The 7296-nt window shown below is 37.9% G+C and overlaps 1 protein-coding gene across 1 annotated transcript in view; it reads right to left on the bottom strand.

Moving 5' to 3' along the window:
• The window catches only part of LOC106875431 (protocadherin Fat 4), a 483512-nt gene that overhangs the window by 245538 nt on the left and 230678 nt on the right, over nt 1–7296 (bottom strand). The window lies entirely within an intron of this gene.

Genomic DNA, 7296 nt, shown 5'->3' on the forward strand with positions numbered 1-7296 from the left:
AGAGAGAAAAAAAGGAAGACAGAAAAAGAGGATAAGCGAAGAGTGAGACAGAAAGGGGACGAAAGAAAAAAAAAAGGAGAGAGAAGCGTCCGTAACGTGAGGTCGGGGGAACGTAATATTTATTACATGACAAAAAAGTTAGTTAAAAGTAGAGAAGGGGAGTTAAAAATATAATTTTACCAGAGGGGTGATGTTTTGTCGTTGAGGTTAAAAAAGGCAGAAAGAGAGAGGACAGAACGAGATGATGATGGTGGTGGAGATGGAAGTGGTGGTGGTGGAGATGTAGATGCTGGTAGTGGCACAGGTGCTGCTGGTGGTGACTGCATAGTAAAAACTGTATTTTATTTTAATTGAACTAAGTTTTTTTTTTATATTACCTATCACTTAATGCATACGCATAAGTGCAAATCTGTGACATATTCACTCTTATTTATGTGGCAGATATATACAATTTAACTAAAGGCTGAAACATATGTACAAGATATTTTTTTGTTTATGGGGAAAAGGGAAAAATAAGAGTGAATATTTATTTTATGAATGCTGTGTATTAAGTCTATAAGTAGAGGTGCAATGGCCCAGTGGTTAGGGCAGCGGATTCGCGGTCATAGGATCGCGATTTCGATTCCCAGACCGGGCTTTGTGAGTGTTTATTGAGCGAAAACACCTAAAGCTCCACGAGGCTCCGGCAGAGGATGGTGGTGAACCCTGCTGTACTCTTTCACCACAACTTTCTCTCACTCTTACTTCCTGTTTCTGTTGTGCCTGAAATCCAAAGGGTCAGCCTTGTCACATTGTGTCACGCTGAATATCCCCGAGAACTACGTTAAGGGTACACGTGTCTGTGGAGTGCTCAGCCACTTGCACGTTAATTTCACGAGCAGGCTGTTCCGTTGATCGGATCAACTGGAACCCTCGACGTCATAAGCGACGGAGTGCCAACAACAACATTAAGTCTATATAATTGTGCATAAAGTATATAAAGTGCATTAAGTAATCATCGTATTCCAATTTCTTTCACTTTTCAATGAGTAGCAGACGAGCGACTATCTTTCCATACAGACACAACACAGGCTACGGTCTCAGCTTTTTGGATAAAGTTTTCAGAAATAACCCGATAGGTTTACCATTAATTCCGTGAAATATTCATGGGTCCCGTTAGTTCTTATTAAGGAGGCACGCTGGCAGAATCTTTAGCACACCGGACAAACTACTTAGCGACATTTCGTCCGTCTTAACATTATGAGCTCAAATTCCTTCGAGGTCGAGTTTGCATGTCATCCTTTCGAGGTCGATAAAATAAGTACCAGTTGAGCACTTGGTACTTAACCCTTCTCTTGAAAGTACTGGGTTATATAAGAATAAGAATATAAATATATGTGCAGGTGTGGATGTGTGGTAAGACGCTTGCTTCCCAACAACATGCGTATATGTATGTGTGTGTGTGTTTGTCTAGTACCACCACCACTTGACAATTGCTGTCGGTGTGTTTACGTCCACATAACTTAGCAAAAGAAACCGATAATATAAGTACTAAGCTTAAAAAACAAGTCCTGGGGTCGATTTGTTTGATTAAAACCCTCCGGTATGGCCGCAGTCAAATGACTGAAACACACGAAAGGCAAAAGATATTTTTGATCTCAGCATGAATGAATGAACTACTCATGCAAGACTACAGGAGTTCTAACAAAACTTGAGATAAAACAATAATAAGATAGGAGAACCAGCCTTGACAGCGACTGGACGTGTTCCTCGCTGCTCTGACCATTCAGTAGCCGAAAGCCATAGAAACACTAATATGACCCAGCAGGACAACGGGGAAAAAATAACTCTCAAAGACTGGAATATCTACAATATCCTGTGAGTATTTAAAATTCCCTTCAAAATAAGTTAAGAAATTTACAAATTTACAACTTTACGACATATCTACACTTTTCAAACACACAAACTTTAATATCCACAACTGTTGTGAATATTCATCCTTTCCTCTCTCCCTGATGACTGGTTGTTAAAACTTGTCTTAAAGCTTGAAAACAAGAAAGCATCATACTCAGTAACAAAACAGGCAAAGGAATATTTAAGTGAATTCCAAATACAACAAATCCCAGAATTAGACGTACTTGAAACAAGCACAGAAAAAGCCAAGCGTATGAAAACCCGGGCTAAAACTGTTGCCTCAGATATTTTTACTGACAAATGGCAAAAAAAAAAAAAAAATCTGAATAGCAAATACCCAAAAAGAACTAATAATGCTGATGTTGACACAGCACTTACCCATCAATGGTTAGTGTCTTCTGGTTTAAAATCAGAAACAGAATGTTTTATCACAGCAACCCCAGATCAATGCCGACATACAAGGAGTTACCAGGCCAACATATTAAAGAACGGCAGTAGCCCAACATGTCGTGTATGGAAACAACAAAATGAAAACATTGATCATATTGTCTCCATGTGCAGTTTTCTTGCACCGATATAGTATCTCAACAATCATGATAGAGCAGCACAGTGGGTAATTTGCAAAAATCTGAACCTGCCCCATGATAAAAATTGGTGGGAACACAAACCACCTCCAGTGCTTGCAAATGATCACATCTCACTCCTCTGGAACTTCACCGCTCAAACTGACAGAATGATAGATGCGAATAGGCAAGGCATTATATTGAAAGACATCAGACAAAGATCATGCTTCTCATTGATATGAATGTCCCAATCGACATAAATGTATCTGTCAAGACCTACCAAAAACTGAGCAAGTATAAAGATCTTGAAATAGAAATTGTCAAAAATGTGGAACTTCAAGGCTAAAACAATACCTGTTGTCATAGGTACCCTAGGAATGATAACAATGATTCCTACCTAGCTCAGATACCAGGAAACCCCAAAATGGCAGAAATTCAAAAGATAGTGCTCATGGGAACTGCCCATTTCCTACGTAAAATACTATTTCTGTAATCTCAAATTTTAAAACAAACTTATAATTTTCTTATGTTTTCTTAAACACTCTCTAGAATAATACTTTGTCCAAAACCAAATATATGATATCACAGGCATAACACCAACTTGAATTTCTAACTTGTTACCTCTTGAGGTCTCTGGGTGAGACTTGGAGTCAACTCGTACAAATACAAAGCAAAAGTCAAACATATAATATGAATAGTAATAGTTTCTTTATTTGCCACAAGGGCAATGGACGAGAGGACATTTGAAGATGAAGTTACAGAAACAGTGAAGTTTTACACAGAATGGATTATGAAAAATAATCATGGAAAACTAAGAGTAAAAGAAACAATCCAAAAAAAATCGAAGGACTCCAGGTATTCCGTGTTACCCTTACTAGTAACAATAAAACATTAGAATATATGCCGAGCAACAACAATTCATCTTCACATTGACTTGGTCAATGTCTTTGATTTATAAAAGGATTTCAATCACTACTGCAAGGAAACGACAAATTGTTGTGAGAAATAACCGTTAATTGAATCGATTTAACAGTTTTACTATTTATTTCAACAACATACGAAGGACTAATGATAACTATGTGAAATTTGAATACAGCACTAAAAAGAATGTATTGTAAAATGTTTCGTCTTTGTGTGGTCAATATATCCGCCTTGGATAAATTTATTTTGGGTCATTAAAAGAAACCAATATTCTTAATCGCAAATTTCCTATTACTTCTGACAATACCATCGTTAGGCATTATCAACCCTTATTGTTATCATTTTCACGTTTCCGCAACATAAAGGTTTTTATTCACTTGTGTTAAGCAGACGTTACGTCTACGTAGTGTAAAATAATTTTTTTTATAGCAGAATACAAAGAACATATACAATAGTGTCAGCTGATTCAGTCCAGCTATACTAGAATGTATGGTTATATAAATTAAAATGCAATTCATAACAGAAACAGCAGAACGGAAATAATAGACGAAGGAAATTTTTCAACCGCTGTTAGAGTCACAAAATATCTCATAAGTTTTTTTTTTATCCGATGAAAGCTTTATATCATAACTCAAGAGATTTATGAAATATAGATATTTTCATAAAGTTGTAAACAAAAACGTATAGAAAAATCTTTCAGGATTCAAAAATAAAAGCTAAATCCAAATAACTATATTCTAAGTTTATTGTTAAGAATAATATCCTTGTTCTATGAGACCGGAATATAAAAGAAAGCAGTGAACTGGAATATGAGCTAGAATTTACAGCTGCAGTCTATTTTCTAGATTACCTCCAAAGCATATGATGTATCTATTGACACGTTTATAACAATCTTTATTTATGTGCATGCTAGTGAACCGAGAGTTAGAAATTATTTGCGGGTAATGTAAAGCACATTCTGACATCTCTTTATAAAGAACTGATCATATATTCTTTGGGAATTTAGGTGTTAAAAATGTAATCTTTCGTGCATTGTATCTCCTCTAGATTTTCACAATGGTTTTGATTGCTGCGCATCCCACCTCCAACTCACCAAAGAAAAACAGTCAATATCTTATTTTTAAATATCACGGCTGGTTGCTGTTTCTGCATATTGAATTTTGATAATTTTGTTTAGTTGCTTGATTTTATAGTTTTCGTTTCACCCCAGAAGCTACTTAGCATTATGTGAAGCAAAACAAAAGTGGAAGCAACAATAGATTTTTCTTAATATTGAAGTTATTTCATTGACAAGAAACATCTAAGGTTGCTTCCCCAATAATCTTGTTTTACGTAATGCCGAAAAGTTTTAGTTCCATTCAGAGGAATGAGAAATTATTACTTTTCAGACAATGAATCAAAGATTTTTAACTAAAAGTTTAATTCCATTGACTTGATGAAATTATTGTATACATTGCTCCTATCTTTAAAAAAGACTGAAAGAATTAGCATCTTTGTCATCTATTCGTTTCAGTCTTTGGACTGCTGCCATACTGGGGCAGTGCTTGAAAAGTTTAGCCGCACAAATCGACCTCAGTGTATATTTTAAGCCTGATATTTTTTCTATCGGTATCATTTGCTGGATCGCTAAGCTGCTGGGACGCAAACAAACCAACACCAGTTTTCAAGCAGTGGTAGACAAACATACACATATCTACAACGGGCTTCTACACAGTTTCTGTCTATCTAATTCGCTCAGAAAGCATTAGACGGTATTATATATATACCCAGGCCTATTCCCATACTCTTTTGGGAGTGGGTAGCCACAAGACACACATCAGGCCTTCCATTCACTTCTCAGTTCAAACGGACGAACCTCGTTCTATGTTCGGATCAAACATAGAACGCAATCCCCAATATCAGCAGCGGTGCCTGACAGTATATGCTGGTTTATCCCCGCCGTACCATGCTGATTCCGTACCCCTTTGAGTAACATCAAAATTCACTCATCCATCCACAAATTCAACAAGCTTTCCTATCATTTATAAACTCTCTTGCCTCTCTCACTCCAACACCTCCAACCACCAAAGTTTCCCTCACTCCATCCGTCCACACAAACCGAGGTCTGCCTCTGGTTATGCTACCTACAATTTCAGCCTTCATCATTCTCCTTATCATCCGCTCCTCATCCATTCTCTCCATGTGGCCGAACCACCTCAACTTTCGTCTATCCAATCTGGGTGTTAGTTTTTCTCTCATTCTTGGTCGTCTTCACACTTCCTTATTCCTCATCCTGTCCACCCGTGTCACACTAACCACAGCCCTCAGACATCTCATCTCAAACACATCCAGTCGCCTCCTTTCCTCTTCTCTCATTCCCCACGTCTCTGCACCATATAACATTGTCGGTACAATCACTCTGTCATACACACGGCTTTTCGCTTTCATACTCAACCCTTTATCTCTCAGCATATCTTTCACAACTCCAAGTATCTTACTCTGTTCCCTCACTCTGTATCCCACCTCCTCCGCCAACTCCCCATCCGCCGTCACGTGATCCCAGATAGCTAAAAACACTCACCTCCTCTACCATCTCACCATTTATACTCACATCCATCCTACCAGCCATTACATCTCTCGAACATTTAAGCTACATTCAATTTCAACTTTAAGCTACATTCAATTTCAGTTTCCTCCTCTCACACACTCTTCCAAACCCTACCACCAGTCTCCTCAGTTGCTCTTCCGAAGCCGCTATCAGTGATGTATCATTAGCAAACAACAACTGACTCACCTGCCATTTCTCTCCATTTTCTCTCAACATTTGGGCTCCCCTACCAAGGATTCTACCATTTACCTCTCTCACCACACCATCCATATATAAATCAAACAGTTACGGAGACATTACAAAACCCTGTCTTAACCCCCACTTTCACATCAAGTCACGCACTTCACCATCCAAACTAATGCACGTCCTACATTCTTTATATAAAATTCTGAACAGCTCTCAACAACCTACAATCTACTCCATACAACCGCAACAACTGCCACATTGCATCCCTATCCACTCGGTCATATGCTTTCTCTAGGTCCATAAAGGCCCAATACACCCCCCTCCCTTTTGCCAAAAACTTCTTACACATCTGTCTTATTTGATCTGTATACCCCCTTCCACTCCTGAAACCACACTAGTACACCCTCTGTCTACCCTCTGTCTATTTCCTCAACCTAACAACCAGAGTCTCCCATACAGTTTACCAACCACACACAACAGGCTTATGCCCCCAAAATGTCCACACTCACATTTATCCCTTTTTCCCTTGTACAGTGGTACTATACAGGCACTGCACCAGTCCTTTGGTACTCTTCCAGCCATATAAAATACGCAAGATGCTGCATAATAAAACTGAACGCGAAACCAAGTGGTTGCAGCGCCAGATTCTTGTACTAATTTAAGATAAGTATTATAATCAACTTCTTTAAACCCTTTAGAGTTGTTATTCCAGTATGGATGCAGTTTTGTGACAAAAACAAGCGAAATAATCAAAGAATGCGTATCATTCACAAGTATGTATGTATCTGTGAGTTAATGAACAAACGAAAGTAGAACTCAGTACATTACGGTTAAGTTATATGTACTAAACAGTTTGGCAATGCTCCATATAACTTAAATTTTCGTGGACATGTAAGATATGTCCAACTCACAAGACTGATGTGTCACACGCACCTACGAAAATTTGACAACCAGTGTTGGTGCATTTACATACTCGTAAATTAGCGGATAGGCAAAAGTGACCGATAGAGTAAGTATTAGGGTTTAAAAAAAATAAGTACCGGAGTCTTTTCATCCGACTAAACTTGCTATTTTTATATAAGATATATACGCATACACACACACACATACACGCATATATAAATATATATATATGCGTATATATAT

The sequence above is a fragment of the Octopus bimaculoides genome, chromosome 15 (genome assembly GCF_001194135.2).
Source record: "Octopus bimaculoides isolate UCB-OBI-ISO-001 chromosome 15, ASM119413v2, whole genome shotgun sequence".
In the NCBI taxonomy this organism is placed as follows: domain Eukaryota; kingdom Metazoa; phylum Mollusca; class Cephalopoda; order Octopoda; family Octopodidae; genus Octopus; species Octopus bimaculoides.